Here is a 14,789-nt window from a genome sequence, read left to right as displayed (position 1 = left end):
ATTAACAAGCTATCTGCAACAGTGATTATATCAGTTGTTATTCCCTCATCAATTATACAGGTTCCTATTTCCTTACAATCTTGCCAACATTTGAGACAATCAGACAATAGTTTTGTCCAGCTAGCATATAGGTGGTATCTTAGTGTTGATTTGCTGATTTAGCTATCATTTTTCTAATTATTAAAGGGGTGTAACACCCACATATGGTGTTAAGACTCCCTATCAAATTACAAATAATTCTCCTACTGCTACCTTTCAAGACATAATTCACCAATTGAATTTTTAATGCCTGTACCATGTTTATCTAAGTTAAAGTAACATTATTTACTGTGATATTTCATAAGCATTTAATATAAGAAAAGCTGATTCTAGAGTTTACCCTCATCTTTCTGGTTTTGTCAATGATGAGATTCAGTTTTGTCTCCTTAGTTGCATTTCTCTCACAAATTCTTAGTTTTTACTGTAAGAATTTATTTAGGAGTTACTCTCTTCCCTGGTCCAGCTTTTTAGCCCTTTTCCTAGCCATGACATCATCTCCCCAGACAATAACTTGGGTCCACCTGCATATCAGAAGTCTGGCTAAGGAAAAAAAAAAAAAACTAGTATAGTCATGGGCCCTTTGGAATATAACTAAAATAGGCCTACTAGCTATCTACAAAACAGAGACCCCAAATCTTCATCTGCACTAATCCAGTCCTTAGGTTCATGATTAGTTAACAATTTGTTTGGCTTTATATGTTAACTTTTCTTTCAGCCACCACGTTCCAGATGCTACCATGATGCCAACTGAACTTCCCTGGGCAGATGACCCCACCAATGTGTCCTGGAGCCCACCTTCCCCAGACCCCTGGCCCACTAGGAAAAGAGAGAGACAGGCTGAGAGTATGGATGGACCTGCCAACAGCCATATTCAGTGGGGAAGCAATTACAGAAGCCAGACCTTCCACCTTCTGCACCCCATAATGATCCTGGGTCCATATTCCCAGAAGGCTAAAGAATGGGAAAGCTATCAGGGGAGGAAAGGGGATGGGATACAGAGTTCTGGTGGTGGGAATTGTGTGGAGTTATACCCCTCTTATCCTATGGTTTTGTCAGTGTTTCCTTTTTACAAATAAAAATTTTTTAAAAAAGAATTTACAAGGGGAGGGCTGATTTTTACATATATATGTTATAATATGAAAGAACTGACTTCAAAGGCCTGTTATTGTATACTTTATATTTAGGTCTTCAATCTATCTGTAACTAATTGTAATGAATATTATATAGTCGAGGGTGTTTTAAATAATGAAAGTTATCTAGTTTTTATTTTTTATTATTGTTATTTTATCTCATTTCACTGGCTAGGAACTCCAGGAAAAAGTTGAATCAAGAATAAGATCAAGAGTAAACAGTGAGGTAGTTCAGTAGGTAGTTTGAAACTTGTGTAGTGAGGCTATGAATTCGATAGTCAATACTATATAAGCCAAAGCAAAGCTCTGATCGCTCTTTTTCTCTCCTGAAAAAATTAATAGGGCCATGGAGATATTACAGTGGCTATGCAAAAGACTTTCATTAGTTAGGTTCAGAGATCCTAGGTTCCACTGCCACCATAAGCTAGAACTGAGAGGGATTCTGAAAAAAACAAAAGAAGTATATCTTGCAAAATTAAGAGCAAGGCATAAGTAAATTTGAAATGCTCTCAGGTTTCTATTTTTAAAATATTTACTGCAAGTTTTCAAAGATATATTTTCTCTAGGTAAGGAAATTCCCTTTTCCTAATAGTTGTCAAACAAAATTGTTATGAATAAATCAATAAATAATATATATTGTTGAATTTTATCAGATATTCTTTCTGAATATATTGAGGTATTATTCTCCTTTGATTGCTTAAAGCAGTGATTGATTCCCTGTTTTATTGTTGTTGTTTATTTACTTGTTTTGTTTTGTGGAGCTAGGACTCTTGCTAAATATGGTATCTAGACCCATGCTATCAAGCTTTTTTTTTCCCCCCCCTTAAGTAAGGGCCACATTTTTCTACTTATTTGAATGTCTGGCAAGTCTGGTCAAAACTCCGGATAACATATTGTAGAGACTATTGATTCTATTGTGTTCTTTGAACAATAGTCAATTGACTTTATGAATTCTAAATGAAGACTGTCTCTCCCCACTGATGTCAGTGCTCAGGATCTTTTCTTTCAGCTTCTGGGTTTCAGCTTTCTGCCCTACTCCTCTCCCATGGGACTCCTGAGGAATTTAGTGGCCCGGCCAAGAATATAATGGAACGTGTACTCAGATTCAGCTTTGTGCGGGGCAGTAAACTCAGTCTTCCAAAGTCTCAGCAAACTCCAACCCTTCTCAGAAGCCTTTCTAGACCAGCCCTTTTGTGACAGCCTATATTTCCTTCAGGCACTTCAAGACTTTCAGTAACATGCATAATTTAGCAGTAAAAAGATTTGGCCTTTTTTTTTTTTTTAGACTTTATATTTTACTAAAAAGTTATTTTGGACTTAATCATGAAGTATACTATCAGTATGTTAAATTCAAAGTTGACAGATTATTTTTTTAATGGTATTTTTGAAGATACGGTCTTTTTGCATTATATTGCTACTTGTTAACAATCTGTTGTTGATTTTTTTCCACCTTTGTATAAGATCTGTCTCTTTTCTCTGACTACTTTGATAATCTTCTAATTTTCTTTGGGATTCTGAAAATTAATTACAATGTTTATATGAATGTACTTTTTTGAATGTTACTTAGAATATGCTGTTTCTTGTGGTTTTATGTCTGTATGATAAAAGTTTTAGACAATTTTCAGTAATTATCTTTTTTAGATATTGCTTTACTATCTTTCCCTCTCATTATCTTTCTGATAGTTACCACCAAATCTGTGTGCTGATCTGATTCACCTTCAACATTTTTAAAACTTTTCACATTTATGTCTATTTATGCCACCAAACCACATTCTAGGTGACTGAATTATTGGACTATTTCCTAGTCCAGGCATTCAAAAAATATTTCATTTATTTTATCTTAATGAGAGGAAGATACAAAGAGAAAGAAACAAAAAGAAAGACCAGAGTACTGAACAGTTCTGGTTTACAATGGTGTTGGGACTGAACTGGGTGGGAGCTCAGAGCCTCAGGCAGATAAGTCAGTCTTCCTGCCTTGCCATATGCTCTCTCTCCAGCCTTAGTTGGGACATTTGTTGTTGTTGTTGTTGTTATTGTTTGCTAATCTTCTTAAATTTTGTTTATTCTATGAATGTATTGCTATATTAAATGATTAGTTTTACTTTTCAGAAGTTTTTAATCATACTAATCTTCCCTACAAGGCCACAGGGTCCATAAGAATAAGGATAGGATTTCAATTTTGCTTTCATTTACACAGCTCAGGGATACATATGAAAGGCAATTAAATTGCAATGGTTGACTATATTTTTCTTTTCAAATTTCTCTAGTTCTGACTATTGTGACAGTAGACATTCCTGACCTTGGAATTTTCTCTTATTTATTCTGTCTCCCTGAAATCCTCATTTCCTCCGACTGGCTCTACTTTATGTGAATTTAACATTCTACATTTTCTCCCTAGGTGATCCCATACGTTCCTGTGGTTTTAACCAAGCATGTATATGCCAATTATGCTAAAAAACAAAAAACATAAACCTCTAGCTCAAACCCCGCACTTGAATTCTTTATCAGTATGTTTAAAGATTTTCTTGGGGGCGGGAGGTAAATAGCATAACGGTTATGCAAAGAAACTCTCATGCCTGAGGCTATGAAGTCCCAGGTTCAATGCCCCACTGCCATCCCTGCTCGGGCACCAAATGCTGGGCTAGCTTCGTGGGCGAAGAGAGACGACCAGGGACTCATGGCTGAGCTGCGACGCAGTTCAATCTTTATAGATGAGCAGGGATGCAGTGCAATGAATTTAATCTCTCTTCATTAGAAAATCCTGTCCTTTATATCTCCTGAGACGGAAGTGTCAGGAAGAGGAAGTACATAGGATAGGGGGTGGGGAGAAGGAAAAAGCACATGAACCAGTGGGGATTAAACAGTGGAAAATAGGGTGTGACTAGGAGAGGGAGGGGGCAGAGTGAAAAGAGAGTGCGAACCAGTGGGATTAAACCAGTGCCCTACAGGTAGTGTGGGTCTCAGGTAAAACAGTGATTATGTAAATAGACCACAACGTTAAGCAGGGGGGAGCTGGCATAATGCCCAACACCCCACACCACCATAAGCCAGAGCTGAGCAGTGCTCGTGTTTCTCACTGTGTCTTTCTCTTCATCTCTCTCAAAAATAAAAAAAAATTATAAATAAATAAAATACTAAAAAAAAAAGATTTTCTTGAGGAATAAACTTTGAAGTCTTAGAAATATTTTAAATACCCCCAAAATTGAAAGTAAAATATGTATTCAGAGATTTAATTCCTCCCCCAGTTTCTTCATTTAGTAAACTGTCTTTCTTTTCTTTAAAGACTCATAATTAATCATCCTTGATTCCTAATTCTCATTTCTTATCCCTCTACAACAAATATACCTCACCATTTGTCAGTTCTTGGTCCTGTATACTTTCTCCAGTGCGATCACTATTGTCAAAATAACCCACTCTTCTCTAAATTTCTGTAATAGCTTTCTGTCTTGTCTTCCAACTTTCACTCCCCCTTTTAATTCATATTCTATAGAACAACTCCTGTGCTCATTAATTTTTAATTACATGATATTACTCTCGTGATTAAAACCAATAGTGAATCCTCATAACATTTTAGGTAAGTGTAAATACCTCTGTTGTTCGTGCCTAGTGTATTTTCCCCAAATTGCTGAGTTACTCTCACATATTGTGGACTTTATTTACTGACTGTACTACAGAACATCAACCTGCTTTATATTCTTTGAATACTTAGCCACCCCCTTTTTAAAATATCTTTACTGGGAGATTAATGGTTTACAGTCAACAGTAAAATACAATAGTTTGTACATGTATAACCTTTCCATATAACAATAATTCAACCTGCACTATGTCCTCTTCTGCCATCATGTTCCAGCCCTCCCCTCACCCTTTCCCCCCCCAAATTTTAACATGGTTATTACCATGCTCAAAATTCCTTTATTTCTTTCTACATCCCCCATGGCTCTCTCCTTTTCATTTCAGGTCAAAACTAAAATATCAGTTCTCATTTTAAGTGTGCCCTTGATAATCCTATTTAAAAGAAAGCAATTCATTACTCTTTGTGTTCCCACCTTCTTTTCACTAATTTCTACTCTTTTAGTTATACATCCCTTTTAATAATTCTTAATTAATTTTTATTTTTGCTTCTTCACTGAATTCTTACTTCCTTAGAGCTAAAGATCATACTGTTTTGTTCAAGCAATAAATATCACAATGACTGCCACTTACTTATCCCAAATAATTTTTGTAGAATGGCATGTATGGCAAAGAAAAGTATTTGTAATTGTGGTGTTCCCAGAGACAGAACAGAAAAACTTGGTGTGAGAAGTCACTCTGGGTGTTTATTTTCAAATCTACTTGGTGAATGGTGAATGGAAGAAAACAACACTCTTTCCATATCCATGAGGTGCCAGGCTCTTCACATGTCCACTAGAAATTAATTTTCATATAGATATTTGAGGTGGATTAATACATAGAATTAAAAGCACAAAGGTAAAAGTGAAAGGATCCAGATTGAGAGTTAAGTTTCCTGGTGCCTGATTCAAGTACAGATTCTTAACTTACTATAAAAAAATGATAAAATTAGAATATATGCTTCAGAACATTTAGAAATTTAGAAATTATAAATTAGACTAGGGAGAACAGAAGCAGCCAATGGCACAGCTATATAGGAGATGTTAGGTATTATACAGCAAATCCTAACAAAGGGATTTTTCAAAGTTAACCCAATTATCAAATAATGTGATTATAACAATAATTATCTATTGTCTTCTTGAATCCAAAGACAGCAGGAACCTCACATTTCCACTATAGAACCTATATTTCCCCCAGTCCTGTAACCTTAGGGGTGGGGCGCACTTTCTTGCATGCTTCTCTCAATTTGTACCAAATTATACTGCATCCGCTGATCCCAACCTAATCAATGCAACGAGTGCCACCTCAGCATGCTTCACTTCAGACTGTGTCCAGAGACTTCAGGTGTGGAATGACAACCCTTCAGCTTCATTACTCGGGTGAGACCTTTCCTTTCATAGTATTCTCTAATTCCATTCCAGGTGGTTCACTTCCTAACAAAGGCCCCAAACCTAGATATAGACCAGGTCCTATGAGATAGAGCACATATTCGCATGTATCCATAAACTAGGGCAAAATATATACCTGAAAGCAAAAGTACACAATAGTCTGCAGTGAGTACCCTCCAACACTTCATCTGCACTATTCCAGCCTTTAGGTCCATAATTGCTCAACAATTTGTTTGGCTTTATATGTTAACTCTCTTTTCAGCCACCAGGTTCCAGATGCCAACATGATGCCAACCAGACTTCCCTGGACAGACGACCCCACCAATGTGTCCTGGAGCCCCGCTTCCCAGAGCCCCACCCTATTGGGGAGAGAGAGAGGCAGGCTGGGAGTATGGATAGACCAGTCAAAGCCCATGTTCAGCAGGGAAGCAATTACAGGAGTCAGACCTTCCACCTTCTATATCCTACAATGACCTTGGGTCCATACTCCCAGAGGGATAAAGAATGGGAAAGTTATCAGGGGAGGGGATGGGATACGGAGATCTGGTGGTGGAAATTGTGTGGAGTTGTACCCCTCTTATCCTATGGTTTTGTTAATGTCTCCTTTTTAAATAAATTTAAAAAATTTAAAAAAAATTAGAATCGTGACAGTTTTCTGATCTTCATCTTCATGGGTACCTATAGTTTCTACTGAAGTTCATCAAAATAACACATTAGTCGGTACCTAGATAAGAAATGTGTCACTGAAATAAACTAATGAAAGAAACATTTCTAGCAGTTCAATATTTCTTAGCTAGTCTATTTATTTTTTCCACCATTTGTTTGTACATAGAATATACTCTAAATACTTAAGACTTTTCACCAGGATGATGCATACATTACTGACATAACTGAAGAATTTTAAACATTTTATAACAAAACTCACAGAATTATGATATTGTGTGATGCAAAAGCTTTTGGAAAAGACTGGAATGGAAAAGCAAGAGATTCTATCATGTCTGTTTCTAGCCTACTAATGTTCCATGACAGAAAACTAACACAAACTGAGTCAAAAGCTGGATTCTATCTTGAAATTTGGGCTAAAGTTTGAGAACCGAGAACCAAAGCCAAGTTTATTCTTTGAACATATTTGAACTTTACTATTTATTAATAATCTCTTATGTAAGAGAGGAAAAATGAAAACTACTCAAAACCAATGATAACAATGATCACAAATATGGTCAAGCACCTTGACATCAAAATCAGTGTCTCTTATCAATATATCAGCATGCACACACACACACACACACACACACACACACACACACACACACACGTCCTTGGAATGTGGAGTTGTTATATTTGTCCCTTGGGACAAAATGGATGGAACTGGAGGTGATTATGCTAGGTTAAATAAGAGATGAAAAAAAACTCCAGAGGGTTTCATTCACATGGAATCTAGAGAACTGATACACGTGAGCTTCTAATAAAAACAAACACAAACAAACAAACAAAAAAGAGAAGCAGGGAGCTGGGTAATAGAGCACCTGGCTGAGGGCACACATTACCGTGCATGAGGACCTGGTTCAAGCCCCCATTCCCCACCTGCAGGGGCAAGCTTCCTAAGTGGTATCTCTATCTCTTCCTCTGTATCTCCCCCACCCCTCTCAATTTCTCTCTGTCCTATCAGATAAAGATAGAAAAGTTAAAAAAACACACACACACAGAGAAGCAAGCAACCTGTTTGTAAAACTTATGAGAACTATAGTGGGTGGCTTTGGGGGTAGGAGGGTGGGGATACAGAACTCTGGTGGTGGATACCCTGTGGAACCACGTTGTAACAACACAGTTGTCAGGAGTTTAGGACACTTAGTGTACGAATGACATCAGCCTGAGGCGGGGCCACACAAGGGAATGTATAAAAGCAAGGGCTTGCTGCAGCTCACTTTCTTGATTAGATTACCTACACCATGGACTCTGCCTTTGCCATGGTGGCTCTGGATTCACCCTCCTCTTCTCACATGGCGATCTCGGGTAACTTAGTTTGTGGACTTGGACTTTTGCCATTTTCCTAGCTAGACTTTTACCCTCACTTTCTCAGTGATTTTATTGAATAAACCTTTCTTTGGCTTAACCTTAAATGGAGCTGCTTATTTTGCAGTAAGCACCTAGATCTGCTTTTTACCCCTGTATCACCCAAATAAAGTCTCTAATTGCTTAAACCCGTTCTCAGCACCCCGAAGTGAATCCTTTATGCTGCCCTACTGCTAAAGCCCCTTTCAAGTTAAAGTTCCTTCAGAACTGCAAACTGTAATCTTATAATCTTATAGGCAACTATTAATCACAAATAAAGAGGAAAAAAATCACATTTGTTTGCACTTTTTACTCATTAAGCACTTGTAGTTTGAATTCTCTGGTATTTGGGGGGTGTGTACACAGGAAAGGCCATGAAGAAGCTAGTCTTACATCACCTCTGCATACTCTTCTCAACATTCAAGGACATTCTAGGTTCACATAAAGGATCTGTCTGCCTCCAAAAGATTTGGTCTAGACCTGCTATCTTAGGGTAATTACTATGTCTATTTTCACACCTCAAGTTATTCCAATTTGTACAACAATTTATGTATCTTCTTAAGAAACTATAGTCTGAGACAGTGACCGGTAAGAAAAGCACTTTCTGACAAAGAAACTACCATTCAATGTTAGATCTTCATAAATGACAAATACTGCTTTGAGCTGATAGTCTTTAATTTCTCTGTACATGTGAAAGTCCTAACTAGGTTGAATACATGTAAAGTGTGGAAAATACTTTTACTCTTGAATGGGGAGGTACAATAGAAGTATTATAGCTTGTTATTCTCTTATGTGCCTTTGTGTGCAGAGCTAGCTATCAAGGCATCAGAAAACTTTATGTAAACTTAAGGAGTTTTATGTAGGAGATAGATTAAAATTATGAATTTTCTAAAGATTAAATCACATTCTATTTACCTGAAGAGTTCAAATGTTTCTCACCAAGTTTTACTGAAAGGAAAGGAGACTGAGAATACCAAAGATGAGAGACTGCAAGAAGCTTAGATTAGGGAGCCAAGAACCACCATAGTTAAGGCCTAGACTTATGTGAATACATACAGTAGCATAAGGTTTATGCTTTGGATATGATGGCAAAGCATATAAGGAGCAAATGAAGACCTTTAACCATAAAAACTAAAAAGAAGTGAATAAAGAGTGAATTCAACAGCGTCAGTTTCTAACAGCCTAAAATTAACAGCTACTTAAAACTGGTACCCACTGGTTAGCTGATAAGATTCAGAGGCAAGGAAGAATCAGAAGATGCATGTCTAGTTAATTAATATGAGCAGATTCAGGAGATCTATTGATTAATTGGGGGGGAAGGGTAAAAGGAATATAACTATACTATTGCCCAGAAATAAAGAAATATGGCTTCACAATTACAGAAGGCAGAACTCCCACCCTCTGCATCCTCAAAAGAATTTTGATCAATACTTCTAGCTGGGGAGAAATGATAGGAAGAAGATGACAGAAAACTCTGAACTCCAACTCCATTGGGACCCAGAGAGAAAAAAGGAAAAAGGAAAGAACATTGGGGTGTAGAAAAAGGTGTAAGCTATCAAAGGAGGTGATGGGACACGGTGGGAAAAAGGTGTAAGCTATCAAAGGAGGTGATGGGACACGGTGGGAAAAAGGTGTATGCTATCAAAGGAGGTGATGGGACACGGTGGGAAAAGGTGTATGCTATCAAAGGAGGTGATGGGACACGGTGGGAAAAAGGTGTAAGCTATCAAAGGAGGTGATGGGACACGGTGGGAAAAAGGTGTAAGCTATCAAAGGAGGTGATGGGACACGGTGGGAAAAAGGTGTAAGCTATCAAAGGAGGTGATGGGACACGGTGGGAAAAAGGTGTAAGCTATCAAAGGAGGTGATGGGACACGGTGGGAAAAAGGTGTATGCTATCAAAGGAGGTGATGGGACACGGTGGGAAAAAGGTGTATGCTATCAAAGGAGGTGATGGGACACGGTGGGAAAAAGGTGTATGCTATCAAAGGAGGTGATGGGACACGGTGGGAAAAAGGTGTATGCTATCAAAGGAGGTGATGGGACACGGTGGGAAAAAGGTGTATGCTATCAAAGGAGGTGATGGGACACGGTGGGAAAAAGGTGTATGCTATCAAAGGAGGTGATGGGACACGGTGGGAAAAAGGTGTATGCTATCAAAGGAGGTGATGGGACACGGTGGGAAAAAGGTGTATGCTATCAAAGGAGGTGATGGGACACGGTGGGAAAAAGGTGTATGCTATCAAAGGAGGTGATGGGACACGGTGGGAAAAAGGTGTATGCTATCAAAGGAGGTGATGGGACACGGTGGGAAAAAGGTGTATGCTATCAAAGGAGGTGATGGGACACGGTGGGAAAAAGGTGTATGCTATCAAAGGAGGTGATGGGACACGGTGGGAAAAAGGTGTATGCTATCAAAGTAGGTGATGGGACACGGTGGGAAAAAGGTGTATGCTATCAAAGGAGGTGATGGGACACTGTGGGAAAAAGGTGTAAGCTATCAAAGGAGGAGATGGGACACGGAATATTCTGGTGGTGGGAACTGTATAGAGTTGTACCCCTCTTATCCTACGGTTTTGTCATTGTTTCCTTTTTATAAATAAAATTTTTTTAAAAAAGGAAAAGGTGTATGTGTGACTTGGAAATGAGGAGAAGATGGAACCATAGGGGGGAAAATGGGCAAATATATACAAATATAGACAGCTGTAGAAATAATACTTAAGCCATATCTGCAAACTTCAAAGAACTACTGCAGTTTACAATAGAGGGATTGGGGATTCAGAATTCTGGTGGGTCCGACTCTGGTGGTAAGGAGTTGTACCTCTGCTGTCTTCTAATTTTGTGAATCAATATTAAACCACTAATAAAAAATTTAAAATATGGGCTCAAAAAATAATACTTATAAATGAAAGAAGACATTTTCAAACATTTTCTTAGTGATTTAATACTGATTTACAAAACCATAAGCTAACAGAGGTATAAATCCACATCATTCCCACCACTAGAGTTCTGTATCGCCATTCCCTCTATTGGAAATTTCAGTTGTTCTCCCAAAGTCACAGATATGGGTTGACTATTATTCCTATAACTACCTGTAAAATATATATATATATATATATATATATATATATATGTATGTATATATATACACACATTTATATATATATATATATATTCTTTTTTGCCTATTTTTTCTATAGTCCGCCTTCTTCCTTTCTAAGCCACACCTACACTTATGCCTATTACTGCTTCTGAGTGTTCTTCTTTTCTCCTTTTTTCCTCTCTTGGGGTCCTGATGAAATTGGGGTTCAGAGCCTTCTGGTCATCTTGCCCTAACATTTCTCCCCCTCTGGAAATATGGGTGAAAATTATTTTGGGAATATAGAAGGTGGAAGTTTTGGCTTCTGTAATTGATTCTCCACATTTTCAAACATTGAAAGATTGATTAGTTGTGAAGAATAGAGGAAACCACACAGTTGGTATCTGCAGCATACCGGCCATTGCTCTAACTAGTCGTCTTTATGCCCAACTTGTCCCATCAAAATCCCATGGACAGTCTGACTTAGAGGAAGCCATATGGAGAAAAAGGGCAGTTATAGAGACATTTTTGACTCTGACAAGAAATCTGCTCATGAAAGAAGATAAGCAAGCAAACAAGGCCTAATTAGTAAGTGTAGCACTGGCTCCTTAATTAAAATCTCCCTTTAGATTCAATCTATTCCATGGAATGACATTTAATAACATTGAATTATAGTTATGAATGAGTTTGCACAAACATTTTCATCTTTAATTAAGATAAGCATTTCGAACAGAGAAACAAACTTCCGAAGTTGTCAGCTATGAATGAAGCTTTAGCAAATCCTTTTGTTCAGGAACCTGATCTCATTCAAGTATTGCCTACCAGAGGGTACCCTGAATAGACAATTTTCCAAAAGATACCAAGCAAGACCAGATGTCCAACACTCTTTCCATACACTCCAACAGTAAGAATGAATATATATATATATAGAGAGAGAGAGACAGAGAGAGAGAGACAGAGAGATGCACGTACAGTAATGCAGTGCTTTAAAATACGTATCAGTCGATGATAGACAGTATATATAACAGCTGCCCCAGTATGTTGTACTATATGACTTAGGTGTGTAGTAATTTACACTGTCTAGGTTTGTGTAATTACACTATCTGTCACTCGCACAATGATAACGTCACCTAATGAAGCATTTCTTAGAATCTGCTCTCTTCACTGAGGGACATACAACTACATAGCATATATATATATATGACTGTTTAGAGATTTGGAAGAGAATGAGAAAGTATAAACTCTATGGTAGCTTCAAGACTACCATTTATTCCATACATCTTCTGAAACTAAAGGATTCTGTTGAGCATGGGAAATAGGGCAAAAGTTTTGAATTTAAAATATTATTTCTTTCACCTTGATTCTAACTTCTTATGGGGCTGACTTGGAACTGGCAGTTAATTTGTTGCCTTCTATTTGAAATCGACAAATAGTGCTGATTTGGAAATATGAAAGACCCTGTACTCCTACCATATCCTTGAACTTGTCTTTTTTTTTTTCCAGAAAATGATCATATTTCTTTGGGTTGCAAACATGCTATGTTTTCAGTTGAATGAAGATTCCTTGACCCTAGATTCTGCTTGGTACCCACTTTCCACCGTATGATTTTGGGATTCCTAAGTTTTCAAGGGCCTATATCTTTTGCTGAAATATTACCATGCTTGCCCAATCATCACTAAAGATGTAACACATCAAAATAATTTCTCAACTGTAGAGTCTTTTTTTAACTTCAAAAGTTTTGTTTTTCAATATATAATTGTTCTCAAATGATTCTCTGTCAAAAAGTTTAAGGACACCAATCTCATGGAGAATAATAGTAATGAATTCCTGGAGGTCAGATGACAATCTCCCAATGGTTTTACCTGTGGTGAAGGCAAATGGCTGAGCCAAGAATTCTTAGAAGGAAGGTTGCTAGAGGACAAGAACCGACAGCAGTAGCACTACACACAACTAGTGTAGTGTGGGATTTGCTAAATATATCAGCTTGCATTGTGACTTCAGCATGCTGAAACAATGTCTGCACAATGCCAAAAACATCCAGATGGAAGTGGAGAACTCAGCCGCCACCACATGCTTCATCTGCACCGATGTCTTATGGAAACAGCCAGCACAAATCTCTGGGGCTTGGAAGAGTTGCCGGGAAAGAAGCCAAAGGGGAGAAATATTGCCAGTATATGTTTAAATTAAATTAATTAACATTTATATAACTCTCTCCATAATATAAGAAACTTTGATCAAATGTAGTGTCTCGCTTAATCTGAACAACCACCCTATAAATTAGGCATTATTATTCACTGCATTTTATAGATAAAGACTCCAAGTCTCAAAAAGAAATTAGATCACAGTACAGAAGAAAGGCAGGACTCGAACTCTAATCTCTTCATGGAGCAATGGTGGAGGATTTATGATGTGCCAAAACCTACTGATGTCAGTGAGAACATGTTTGTACTGTAATTAACATTCTCCGTGATGATGTGATGTGCAGGGAAAGGTAATCAAATGGTTCATATTGTATATATGCTTGGGTTTTCATATACAGAGACCTCTATCCATAGCTGTATCTTTACATTTTTATGTTCCCACAAAGTACTAAGAAGCAGTAAAAGAAAAAAAAAATATTGAGGCAGAAGCATAAATCAGTTCTATTTGGAATTCTGTGTATTTTGCTCCACAAAGCCTTAATACTACAAACATGAGCCCAGACAGGTTTCACATACCTTCTTGACTATCCACACCTAACAAGGCATATGCTTCAGTGATGACAGACAATAATAATCCAATATGTTTATAAGATTCACAAGTTGACGATGTGGGGCAAGCTGCCAGATTCTTATTCCTGAGAATTACTATACGCCCTGGCCCCAGTTTAATGTTATTAGAATAGCTGCAGAGGGAGTGTTCTGGGTTTATTTTTCTTTCTAGAGCTATCTAGATCGATGTAGTTGTGTCTGCACTTTTTTTTTTTTTGCCTCCGGGGTTATCGATGGGGCTTAGTGCCTGCACTATGAATCCACTACTCCTGGAGGCCATTTTTCCCATTTTGTTGCCCTTGTTGTTATTATTGCCACTGGTGTTGTTATTGTTGGATAGGACAGGCAGAAATCGAGAGAAGAGGGGAAGACAGAGAGGGGGAGAGAAAGATAGATACCTGCAGGTCTGTTTCACCGCCTATGAAGTGATCCTCCTGCAGGTGGGCAGCCAGAGGTTCAAACCAGGATCCTTAGGTCGGTCCTTGCTCTTCACACCACGTGTGCTTAACTCACTGCGCTACTGCCCGGCCCCTGCACTTTTTTTTTAACCAATATATTTTCATTCACCTCTCAGTCCTCACCTTGATCATAGGTGTGGCCACAAGAATATCTTGGCTTTGAAGGCAAAAATGACTTGAGTAGAGGCACAGCCCTGAGTTTGCAATCCCCCTTTCCTACCAACAGGAAGGACAAGAGCCACAGTGTCCTTAAAAGAAAATGACATGAGAGACACACATCACAG

Source organism: Erinaceus europaeus, chromosome 1 (assembly GCF_950295315.1).
Source record: "Erinaceus europaeus chromosome 1, mEriEur2.1, whole genome shotgun sequence".
Taxonomy (NCBI): Eukaryota; Metazoa; Chordata; class Mammalia; order Eulipotyphla; family Erinaceidae; genus Erinaceus; species Erinaceus europaeus.
Note: the sequence above shows the minus strand (reverse complement) of the source record.